The sequence below is a fragment of the Brachyhypopomus gauderio genome, chromosome 18 (genome assembly GCF_052324685.1).
Source record: "Brachyhypopomus gauderio isolate BG-103 chromosome 18, BGAUD_0.2, whole genome shotgun sequence".
NCBI lineage: Eukaryota > Metazoa > Chordata > Actinopteri > Gymnotiformes > Hypopomidae > Brachyhypopomus > Brachyhypopomus gauderio.
This window is the reverse complement of record NC_135228.1, coordinates 3,729,830-3,743,434: the sequence shown is the minus strand read 5'-3', so window position 1 is coordinate 3,743,434 and position 13,605 is coordinate 3,729,830.

Here is a 13,605-nt window from a genome sequence, read left to right as displayed (position 1 = left end):
CCCAGTCTGGAGGACCTGTACAAATCCCGCTGTCTCAGCAGAGCAGCTAACATCTTGAAAGACTCCTCTCACCCTGGACATCAACTGTTTCAGCAACTGCCTTCTGGGAAACGTCTCAGGTCCACTACATCCAGGACCAACAGACTTAAAAACAGTTTCTACCCCAGTGCGATAAGGGAACTGAACACTAACAAATACACCCACCGAACTGGTTAATTGGACATTTTACACCACCCTCCAAAATTGAACTACTCAAATTGAACTACTTTTCTGACTTTTCTATCTACTCAGAACGTACAATATCTGCCTCAATTGCCCAGTGTTCATGCACTATTGTCACTTTTACTATTTATTTATTCAGACAGTGCAGTAACTGTCTCAAGTGTTGTCTATAGGATTGTGCAATAACCACATCTACTACTGCTAATGTTCCACTATTGTGTATATATATACCCCACTGTCTTCACTGTCCACACCCAGTTAGGGTTAACAGTCCTTAGCCCACGTTTAGACTTTGTTTGTACTGTTGTTCTACTGTTTTATTGTTATTCTGTCCTAGCACCTTAAGGATTGCTGCTTAATTTCGTTGTACATGTACAATGACAATAAAAGTATCTATCTATCTATATGTTCTGATCGTGGGTTATTGTGTTTGTGATCTTGTGTTTTTTCCCTCTGTTACTCTGGTCAGTTGGGTCATAAGTTTGTCTAGGTAAATGTTTAGAAGCTTTGCCGGTATTGGATTTTACTGGTTCATCTAGCCTCCTTGTCCTTAGTTTGTTTTGATGTCTGGTTATTACTGAAAGTATGATAGATGTTCATGCATTATTAGTGTTTGCATCTGCCTGTCTAGCAGTTTTCTCTTCGGTTTAGGTTACTGACATGTTCCCTTGCTACACATGTTTTTAGCAGTCTGGTTTTGTTATTAAGGTTATGTTTTGTTTTTGTATCGCTAGTTTGCTTTAGTTTCTATGGTGTTCTCCCTGTGCCCTGTGTTATGTTAACATTCCCTTACATATAAATTTCTCTTCCTTGCATAGTCACGGTGGTCCTTCATATTCTTAGTGTTAAAGTGAAGTTACTGTTTAAGTTAAGTGTTTTTTAGTATGCAGCAGGCACAACCCACCTGTTACATGAAGTACCCCTCACTAGACATAATGGAGCATTAGGTGAGACCCTCTGTAAAATGGCCAGTACGTGCAGCATCCGCCATTTCTAAAGTCACATGGCTGGATAAGTCAACTCCCACAAGTTATCTGAGCCAAGCAGCATACATCTGGATGTCCCAAACTGGTATACACCCAGGGTCCCAACGCTCACACCTTAACTGGTTTAGAAAAGGGTGTACGCAGGCAGTGTACGCGTCCTGGGCCCGCCCCAGACTCCTCAATATGTTCCCTATCTGCAACAGGGGTGGGAGTACCCACCAATGAGATTTAACTCAAGTTTAAGAGGGAGGGGTCGGGCAAGGGGCAACGGTGGTGACGGTTGTCCTGGCAACTGTGGTCGTGGCATGTCGGGTGGATGTTTCTTTGTGGGCAGAAGTGTAACTGGTCGAGGGAGTGTCCTCAGAACTCCGTTGGACAAGGGAGGTCCAGAAGTCCGTATGTACCAGCACCAAACCAAAGCTGCGGCAGACCCCATGCTGTCCCTCACTGTCTGTACTCAAAGGTTGTCATTTCTGGTTGACACAAGGGAGCAACTCATTCAGCAATCAACTGCGTTTTACCTGATACTGATTCTATGACCGTTATACCGAAAATCAAAGTCTGCATAAAGCTGTTCCAATGACTGTGCAATGTGGCCAGCAGGTCATTAACCACAAGTTCCTCATATCAGAGACTGCACCTGATAACCTCTGCAGAAGAGACATTTTTAAACTACTGTGTTATGTAGCCCACTAGGACTGGTGATCTCCACGGAATGGCCTCCCACAGTTCACATCTTCTGGAGCCAGATTCCTGCACTGCGAGGAGCGTCCACTCTGTGTCCATGGCCTAGAAGCTGTGGATCACTCTGAGCCTTGCATCCTGCCACCCGACCCACTGCATGTTCCTTTGTTTTATGACCCAATAGGGGATCCAGATTATGGGGAGGAATTTGAGGAAGAGCTACAGAATCAGGTATGGGAGATTGCAACCAGGGGCATATTGGACCTGAGGGTGTGGTGGTCCTGTGAGGCTGACACCTGCTTAGCAACACTGGTGTATGATTAGGAGAGCCACTATAGCTAAGGATTGGGTAATAACTTAATATTCCATGTGTGAGCTATGCTAAGTCTTGTAATACTTGGTTTATTAAAACAATGTCATTTGTCAAAGTTATTCTAATGTGATATGTTGAGCAGGTTCCAGGAGAGAGAATGCTGCAATCATCTTGACCATATCTTAATTTTAGATCAGATAACAGCTTCTCTGTGGTCAGAGGGACCTCATGACGTTGGCCTCATCTCACAGCCACCAGCTGCGTTTGAGACACAGGCAGATTACTCTAGATGTTTCTGAAACACCCCCTTGTGTTTCAGAAAAAAAGGGGGGGGGGGCAGGAAGGTGCTGATTTATTTCAGCAACCTGTTACATAGCAAAACTTGTTTAAATAAATAAAACAGCACACATAGTCACAAGACATTCATTATATATTCTAACCAGTCACAGCATCATGGCTTTTGTAAAATTACGAATGTTCACACTACAGAAGGTTTTGTGTTTTAAAACTTAATGTTTTCACTTGAAGGAATTAATATGGCATGGTATGTTACAGGGTCTGGCACATGAGTGTGTAACTGAGGTGGCATATGCAGCTAAATTGAACCAATCCCTGGGGTAGAGAACATGTGGACAGACGGGTGCAGGTTCAGGAGTCGAGATGGTGGTGTTGAATCAGGATTTGTGGTGGTAATGGAAGCTCAGGGAGACGCAGGCAAGTTCTGGGTAGCACCAGTGCCGCCGTTCGGCATACGCAGACCACGCAGCTTGCGTAGGGCCCCAACCATACTGCGGGGTCTCCAATTTACTGAAAAATGTGTTGAAATTATGATACAGTTTTTGTCTTTAAACAATGTATGTGCCCCTACCACATTACTTAATCGGGGTAAATAAATTAATAGTTTTTTGCCTAACATAAAGCCCCCATGATCCACCCCCGCCCCGAATCCCTGAAATGGCACGGTCCTGTCTTTCTCTGTTCGCTGTGTCACCTAACACCAATATTGCCAGATGTGATGATTTCCAGTCCAATAAATGCTCAATGAATGCATCCAATAAATGCATAGAGGTGCTTAATCCAACACAATTTTAATTGATTTTTAAAATGTGTGGCAATTCTATACAAAAAACTCGCCCAGTGCCATATTTTTACCCTAAACAAACTAATTGGATGGAAAAACTTCCCCAATCTGGCAACCCTGGTCCTAAATGTAGCAATGCGAGCTCACTTTCGAATTACATGCCTACATGACAATGAAATAAATAACAATGAAGAGACAGCACGACTCCGGAGCTGAAAAGCGGAGGAAAAAAAGACAAAAAGATGATGCCTGTGCAACACTTGTTGGTAAGTACGTGTTAAAGTTTTAAATTGTTTGATTACTTAAGTTATAGCCTGCAAGAAGTGTACCCAAATCTGTGGATTGCTCTCAGAATCATCTTGACTCTTCCGGTCACAGTTGCATCTGCTGAGCGTAGTTTCTCCAAACTGAAACTTATTAAAACATATCTACGGTCAACAATGGGACAGGAGCGTTTAAGTGGCCTTGCCGTCATCAGCATCAATGCTGAAGTAGCACAGTGTCTTTTGATGACCTCATTAGTGATTTTGCTGCCAGGAAAGCTCGCTGTGCACTTGTGTAAAGCCTTCTTCTTTATTTATGAGCAGAATTATTTTTGTTCATTGGCCATTGTTTGTTTGCAGTTGGTTTTATTATTATTTTTTTTGTAAAGCCGTCTTTATTAATTTGCATGATTATTTGTTCATTGCTCAATTGTTTATTTGGAATCTACAGCATTCTTTTATTTATTTTCATTCTAATTCTAGTGTTAAGAAAGTTATTTAATATTTATACATTATAAGTGGTGCTGCTCTGCTGTTATTTACCATGGCTTATTATAACATTGTAAATGTTGCTACATTGCTACATGTGAATGGTTGTAATGCGGATTGCAGCACTAAGGTGGGTGGAAGGCAAGGAAGTTAACATCTGTACACACTCTGCGTACGTGGTAGGAGTGGTTCATGTAGAACTCTGTACAAAGAGAGTAGGTTACACCACTTCAGGAGGTAAATTCATTAAATGCTAAGAAGATGTAAAAGGTGTTGTTACCAGGGCCGGCCCTTCCATTAGGTAGGGGGCGCCGGCTAGGGGCGCCGGCTGTCCAGGGGGGCGCTTGTTTTTTTAACAAATGAACAATTAATAAATGTGAAAACAAGCAAAGTCCACATAATCATAATTTCATTGTTTAATAATATTAGTCAAATTAATAATTCTTATAATAACAACACACCTATCACCCGCGCGCCAACCCGCCCTCCCCCGCGCGCTCTGCGCACCTCGTTACTGTTTCTCTGTACACCGCAGAGTGAGTGACATCTCCCTGTAAAGACCTCAAAAAGGCAGAAAAACAGGTAATATAATGGTAATATGTGGTGAATTAACGCTATACCATTGGCGAATCGTCAGGGACTTCAACGCCTTCTCTGAAGGTTAATTGATCTTAAAAAGGATGCTTTATCTATTATATGTAATATATGTTAATAACGCTTCACCAATAATTTGTATTTTTCCTATAAATCGGCTTTCAAATCCACTTTTCGTACTTGTGCTGGAAAAAAACCTCAGCGGTTGTTACGAATTGACCAGGCAGAGAGGGATCCAAATGCGGAAGAACACCGCTTTTATTGAAATGAGACGCTGGCACAGAAACAGGCAGGGGAATCACGAGTACTAGGATAAGTAACAGCGTTTTCTTGGCGTGGTCAGGACGGTCCAGGGTCATACCGGGGGAGCAGAAGTCAGGAGGTACAGAGGGACTAGGCAGGAGACAAGGTCGGGGACGTAAGCGAGGGTCAGAACACAGGAGAGCAGACAGGTAATAGAAAGGCTTGGTACGCGGCATGAGTCGGCAATACTTCGCGACTGAGACGTGCTGGGGAAGGTGTATATGTGTGACTGAAAGGGGGTGTGGTAATGAGGGGCAGGTGAGGCTAGTTAGGGAAGATCAGGTGGCATTCCTTACAGTACCCCCCCTCAAAGGAGCGGCACCTGACGCTCTACGACGTGCCGGGGGGCGACCGCGGCGCCGGGGGGCAGGAAAGTTGGGGTGCGTTGCGTGGAAATCAGCAATCATAGTGGGGCAGAGGACATCCCTTGCTGGAATCTAGGCCCGTTCCTCGGGCCCATATCCTTCCCAATCCACCAGATATTGGAGACCACCTCGCCGGCGTCGGGACTCCAAGAGCTCTCGAACGATGTATGCCGGACGACCGTCGATCTCCAGAGGGTCAGGAGGTTTATCAGACACAGGGGGTACGGTGAACGGGCTGTAGTGAACCGGCTTCAGGAGAGAGACGTGGAAGACAGGGTTAATACGGTAATGTGATGGTAAAATGAGTTTATAGGTAACTGCGTTAACTCTGCTGAGGACTTTAAATGGACCAATATATCGCGGACTAAGTTTTTTGCTCCGTTGCTTTAGGTTGAGATTCTGTGTCGACAGCCATACTCTCTGTCCTGGGTGGTAAATCAATGCTGGGAGACGACGACGGTTCGCGTTGAGCCTGCGTGTGTGTAGAGCGCGTCGCAGATGTACATGTGCTAGTTCCCAAGTGCGGGCACTGTGTTTAAACCACTCGTCTAGGGCTGGGACATCAGCTGGTGTTGTGTCCCACGGGAAAAACGCAGGTTGGTAACCATATACACATTGAAAAGGCGTGAGTTTGGTAGCGGTGTGTACAATAGAATTCCGAGCATACTCTGCCCACGGGAGGTATTTGTGCCAATCGTGCTGAGAAACGCAATATTGTCGGAGAAACCTCCCTAACTCCTGATTGTAACGCTCAACCTCTCCGTTAGACTGGGGGTGGTAGCCTGACGTCAGGCTGACAGTAATACCAAGAAGTTTGCAGAATTGTTTCTAAACCCGAGATGTAAACTGCGTGCCCCTATCGGAGATGATTTCTTCAGGCAAGCCATAAATCCGGAATACGTACTGGAAGAGGTCAAGAGCTGTCTCCATGGCAGTGGGTAGCTTGGGACGAGGAATGAGACGACACATTTTCGAGAACCGATCCACAATTACTGTAACAACAGTATTCCCTCCAGATGTGGGCAAATCCGTGACGAAGTCGATCGCGAGGTGCGTCCATGGCCGAAGAGGAACAGGTAAAGGAAGGACTTCTCCTGCTGGTAGCGTCCGGGGAGTATGTGACTGGGCACAAACGGAACATGCTAGGACATAATCACGAATATCGTCCTCCCAGGATGGCCACCAGTAACGTTGCGAAACGAGATGTCGTGTGCGTGTAATACCGGGGTGGCCTGTGCCCGCTGTGTCGTGTGCAAGCTGTAGGATACGCCCCCGAAGGGATACGGGTACGTATTGTTTCCCCTCCGGGCATTCTACCGGACTGGGATCGTTGCGCAAAGCCTCGTCCAATTCCTTTTGTACGTCCCATCGGATAGCCGCGAGGAAGCAGGACTCCGGCAGAATATGTCCAGGTTCTTGGGTTGCTTCGTCCTTTTCGTGGATCCGTGATAGGGCATCGGCTTTGATGTTCTTTGACCCAGGTCTGTAAGAGACAGTGAAACGAAACCGGGAGAAAAACAGTGCCCATCTGGCTTGTCGCGGGTTCAGGCGTCTGGCTGACTTCAGGTATTCGAGGTTCTTGTGATCTGTATATACAATGAATGGGTGCTCTGCTCCCTCCAACCAATGACGCCACTGATTGAGCGCGAGTTTGATGGCCAGGAGTTCCCGGTCTCCGACGTCATAGTTCATTTCAGCGGTTGTCAGTTTTTTGGAGAAGTAGGCGCAGGGATACAGTTTCGGCAGGTTTCCCTGCCTCTGAGAAAGAACAGCACCCACTCCCACCTCCGAAGCGTCGACCTCTACGATGAACTGGAGTTGGGGGTCAGGAAGGTGCAGTACGGGGGCCGACGTGAATGCCTTCTTAAGGAGTGAGAACGCTCATTCCTCTTCAGCGGTCCAGGCAAATTTCCGAGTCCTCCCTCCCTTTAAGAGATTAGTGAGAGGGGTAGCCAACTCACCGAAGCCTCGGATGAAACGGCGACAGAAGTTGGGGAATCCCAGGAATCGCTGCAGCTCCTTAGTGGAACGAGGGGTCGGCCAGTTCGTGACTGCTTCCACCTTCTGCGTATCCATGGAGATCTGGCCAGGGGACAGCGTACATCCCAGAAATGTCACCGAGGAGCGATGAAATTCACACTTTTCTGCCTTCACATAAAGACTATGCTCTCGAAGGCGCTGTAACACAGCAGAGACGTGTTTGACGTGTTCTGAAACGGACGGGGAGTAAACCAGGATATCATCAATGTAAACGAATACGAAATCATCTATCAGATCACGGAAAATGTCATCCATAAATGCTTGGAATACGGCGGGGCTGTTAGTCCATATGGCATGACAAGATACTCATAGTGCCCTCTGGCGGTAACAAAGGCAGTTTTCCACTCATCGCCCTCCCGAATACGGACCAAGTTGTAAGCGCTGCGTAAATCTAGCTTGGTGAAGATGTTCGCTCCCATCAAGCGCTCTTGCGAAGCAGTGATGAAGGGGAGAGGGTAGGCATATTTCGATGTGACTGCGTTTAGGGCACGATAGTCTATACAAGGGCATAATCCCCCATCCTTTTTCTCTACGAAGAAGAAACCAGCAGCAACCGGGGAGGTGGATGGTCGAATGAACCCCTTCTGCAGAGCCTCGGTGACGTAGGACTCCATCGCCAGATCTTCAGGGCATGATAGAGGGTAAGGTTTCGTTTTACGAGGTAAGGGGGCTCCAGGCAGGAGGTCGATTGCGCAATCACAGGGACGATGAGGAGGCAGACGACAGGCACTGTCCTTGTTGAAGTCGTCCGCAAATGCACGATACTGAGTGGGGATGACGTCAGAGAGAGGTGTGTCTGGGCTTTCCACCGAGGATGACCGGAGTGGTAGGTGAATGCACTTTCTAAGACAACTGTCCTTCCACCATACGAGTTCTCGTTTTTTCCAGGAGATTTCAGGGTTGTGCATGGACAGCCATGGAAACCCGAGTATGATGGGGTCTCGGGGCGTGGATATGAGGAAGATCTCTCTCATTTCACTGTGGAACAGACCTACACGTAGCTCTACAGGGCAGGTACGGAGTGTAATCACACCCTCTCTTATAGGCTGCCCATTCAGTGAATTTATTCTCAAGGGAGGATCTACAGATACAGTGGGGAGGTGTAAGTGGTAGGCGAGGTCCTGATCTATGAAATCGCCTGCTGCTCCCGAATCCACTAAAGCAGACAGGTTTGTATCTATGCCGCCCCAAGATATTAGTACGGGCAAGCTAACTTGACTATATTTTTTAATAGGCAGGAATGGCTGACATGTTAGTGGGGACCTGCCAAGCTGCACAAACTCGTCTGTTGTCTGAAGACTCGGATCATGTACATGGGAAGGTGGCGCACAGGACGCAATGACAGGGACATTGGTATTACTGGAGCGGTAGGTCAATAACAATTTGTCAACGTTAATGGACGCTTGAATGAACTCAGACAAGGTGAGGGCTTCACTTCAGCAAGCGGGTTCAACCTGCATGTCATTTCGCAGACCGCGGCGGAACACTGTTTTCAAGGCCGAGTCACTCTAACCGCTCCCTGCAGCCAGCGTACGAAACTCTCTCGCATACTCAGCAGCACTACGTTGTTCCTGTTTAATCTCGTAGAGCCGGTCTCCCACATCATGTCCGTCTGCGGGATGATCGAAAACAGCCCTGAGCACTGCGGTGAACTGACTCTCTGACTGGAGGGCAGGGTCTTGGCTTTCCCACAACGCTGTACCCCAGGCACCTGCTACTCCCGTGAGGAACGAAAGGATAAAGTGGACTCTCTGTAACTCGGCCTGGAACCGAGCTGGATGATGCGTGAAGTATATGGAACATTGCATGAGGAAATTTCGACAGCGATCAGGAGATCCATCGTAGCGCTCAGGTTCTGCCGCTGGAACACTCACGGAGGTAGAAGAAGAGGTTGTGACGAGGCGGACAGCTTCCTGGAGGGCCGCAATGTTGATTCCTTGACTCCGTATGATATCCGTGAGCTGGCGGACCGTTTCGGTGAGAGTCGCGATGGTTACTTCTGCTGGATCCATGTTAAGGCGAAGTATTTCTGTTACGAATTGACCAGGCAGAGAGGGATCCAAATGCGGAAGAACACCGCTTTTATTGAAATGAGACGCTGGCACAGAAACAGGCAGGGGAATCACGAGTACTAGGATAAGTAACAGCGTTTTCTTGGCGTGGTCAGGACGGTCCAGGGTCATACCGGGGGAGCAGAAGTCAGGAGGTACAGAGGGACTAGGCAGGAGACAAGGTCGGGGACGTAAGCGAGGGTCAGAACACAGGAGAGCAGACAGGTAATAGAAAGGCTTGGTACGCGGCATGAGTCGGCAATACTTCGCGACTGAGACGTGCTGGGGAAGGTGTATATGTATGACTGAAAGGGGCCGTGGTAATGAGGGGCAGGTGAGGCTAGTTAGGGAAGATCAGGTGGCATTCCATACAGCGGTGAAATAAAAAAATCAACCAATCAGAATATTTCACACCGTTGTTTCTAGGTAAAAGAGAGAAAGGCCCTTTTACATTGAGAGCTTTTATTATAGATTGGCAGTTTTATCAACCAATCATATTATCGAATTAAAATCGTGGGGACGTGCTCCAATGGTCTCCTTTTTATTTGAAACAAAACCAAAATGTTGCCAATCTGTGGCTGTTGTGTTTTTCTTTGAAACCAGCTCGCTTGACTCACAACACTCAATCGTCATTGTGGCTTTTCCCCCTCTGTATGATCTTAGTGAAAACCGCCACTGTCATCATACTGCCCAATCCTAGTAGGTGCTATGATTAGCTTAGCTTAAAATAAATATATACTAAAACCTCTGTTCATTATGTTTATATTATGTTTGAAATAATAATGTTGCAGTAGGCAAATTGCCCTGATTTGCACTGGTGGTAGTTGTTGTTTTTTTATTTTTATTTTTTATTTATTATTAATATTTAAAAGTTGTTCTCTGCACTACGTTATGTAAAATAGTTTAAAAATATTTTTTGTGCAACACCTTTATATTTATTGCTTGTTATATGGTAATATTTAAGTCATTTGCTTTTTATTTGTTTCTTTAGTAGTGACACAATCAACACAATGATTGATGATGCAGGAGGCACCAACCAAAATCTCGCCTAGGGCACCACATTGGTCAGGGCCGGCTCTGGTTGTTACTATTGGTAAGAGTTGCTATCATTAAATGTTCAAGTTATCAAAAGGGAGCAATCAAATACAGCATTAATGCAGCTGCAGACGTGGGTGCTAAAAAGAGGCAGGATATGTTACAGGAGCCCATCAGATGGTTTACAGGGCAGAGGACAGTGGTCTCCTCTGACATAGGATTCAGAGCTACGTAAACTACAGGAAAAATGTTGTGATTAAACAAAGGTGGTAAACGAGGTAAGGAGGTTTGGAAAGGACCTAATGTGAGACCGATTTTACCAAGTCAATTGATTAAATCAGTGTTATCTGAAGCACATGGGGCAGCAAAAATGAAGGAACATTTTAGTTACTGATGGCACCCATACTGACATAATAGCGAACTGGACAGAGAAATGTGACATTTGTAATGTGCATAACAGCTGTCATGCTTTAAGACCAGGTCTAGGCAAGTTCCCTGGACCACAGGAGCTAAGATAAGATAAGATATGATAATCCTTTATTAATCCCTCAGTGGGGAAATTTGCATTGTTACAGCAGAAGAGAATTGTGTAAGGAAATACACATATGTAAGAATCAGAAAAACGACAAAATAAATAAAGAGTATAAATATATATGCAATGTATGTAGGAGAAGAAATTCAGATTGACTACATGGGTATGGTAATACCAATACGAGGACTAAGGTATTTGTTAGTGGCTGAGGATAAATTCTCAGGTTGGGTAGAAGCATTTCCACCAGGGCAGAGGACTCGAGGTCAGTCTGCAAAATGTTAATAAAATTACTGGATACTGCACCATTGTTTACTAAATTAAGTATGCTTAGATAATGGGATGTACTTCACTAGCTAGGAGCTAAAATTTGTGGAACAAAATTTGGGTTTGAGACAAATATGGGTTGGTTTATCATTCTCAATCTCAGGGTAAAGTGGAAAGGATAAATGGTAACAAAGGATAAAGGTAAAGGTATGTGCACAAATGTATGTGTTTGTATTGTTGGCCAGAAGATCTTCAGTGAATTTTGTTACAGGATTCACTCTGTATGAGCTCATGACAGTGAGAAGTTTTCGGGGGTCCCCCAACGCGCTTGCGAAAACTGACAGGTTACACGGGGTCGAACAAAGAAGGTAAAATGCACTAAAAAGCTGTCTGTGAAGCTTATTCTGTCCAGGTGTAAGGAGAAGTCAGAATCAACGCCATGAGCAGATCTACCAGTCACCAAGTCATTGAGAAGACATCACACGCCATCCAATTGAAGGGCAAAGGAGAAATGTGGTATCACTTCAGCCATTGCCGACCATCAGAACCATCCCTTGAGCGCGCACAGATACGGAGCTCTCAAACAACGAGTTAAAATAACACTAGAGCTGGGGCACGTTAAAGGCCTAGTTTAACATTGTTTATTTGACTTTGTTTATTGTTGGTTTATTGTTATTTGTTTTTTGTTTGTTTCTGCATTATTATTAAAGTTGGCACTAATGTGATGATTATTATGTAACAGAATGTTAACAGCCGCCCAATGGAGGATGGGTTCCCTTTTGAGTCTTGGACCTCCCAAGGTTTCTTCCTATTCCCCACCATCATAGGGAGTTTTTCCTTTCCACTGTCGCCTTTGGCTTGTTCATTAGGGATTTGGACCCATAGTATTGTTAACCTTGTAAATCCTGTAAAGCGCTTTGTGACAACATGTGTTGTGAAAAGCGCTATACAAATATATTTGATTTGATTTTGATTTGAATGTGAAGCCATAAAATGTTTGTCTCACCAAGACCTTCAGGGGACTGCCCCCTGTGTATGTGGGTCCATGGTGGGTCAAGGCCTTTATTGTCTTAATAGTAACTGCAAAATTGTTGTTGTATTCCATGCGTAAGAAACTTAGTGTGATGCTTTATCAGCACGGTGATTGAACAGAGGGATCCTCAGGGACAAGCAGCTATGATGTCACTGTTGTATCATGGGGAGTCAGATGAGAGGGTAACATTTTGTGATCTCTGTTATCAGAGATCAAAAGGGGGTTTGTTGAGATAATGGGTTTTTGCTTAGCAATAGCATTAGCAATGATATATTTTGCTTACCATTAAACATAATATAGGAATTAAATATAACTACTGCATTAGATGTGGTTAAGCTGTGAACCCTAAGAAGGGCCTTGCAAATCATGCTGTGTAAGGAGTTCAAAGAGAAGATGACCCAGTCAACGGAAAGTGGAGGACCGCAGTGTGAGACTGAAGAAGATGTGTAGACTGATGAGGGGAAATTTACGATATCCTGGCATATGATAACATTTCTTCGAACACATATTCTAATATGTTGAAACAAATGGATAAGTCATGTCTGCTTGAACAGCAAAATCATGTTTGCTCGAACAACACCATGTAAGGTATACAAGAAGATCTGAGGGTTTTAGGGGTGGAGAAATAGTATATAAAGACTGCTTGCACACACACTTGTTGGGTCTCTCTGATGTAAATGTTAGAATGTGAGATCCCCAGAGATATCTGTTTTAATAAAGGCCTTTTTGGTATTGCTATAATTTTGGTATGGTTGTTCCTGCACTCTCTTTTCCATCAAACGAACGCGCTGGGCTAAAGTGGTTGATAGAAGTTTAAAGCCCCAACAAGACCTCGGAAATTAAAGAAAAGTCTACCATCTAAAATGGTATTTAAAAACATCTGATTATCCTCAGTTCTTCTTATTCTTCCAATATCCTGAGCAAAACTCCCAAAATTAAACAACATTTTTGTCAGAATTTCCAGTGTTCTGAAAACAGTTTGCTCTGTTTTCTGCACTCATCTATTGGTCTGTGTAATAGACTGGTTGAAAAATAAACAAGATGTTGAAGTTTATGCTTATGTTCATTGATTCATTCATCATTCAAACTTAATATTTTAAATTAATTAAATTAAATTAATATTTCTCATGTTAAATACTGAAATTAACTGATTAAATACTGATTAATTAATTACAAAGCTTATAATTAATTTGATACATTTTTTTATCACATCCCACCCCTAATAAAAACACCTCAATATCACCATACACAAAAGTAAAACCACACAATAAGTGTTATGTGGGGACATGTGCACACGGTGAAAGAAAGAAACACGGTGTAACGATTCAGGGGGACAGGCGTGACACAAAT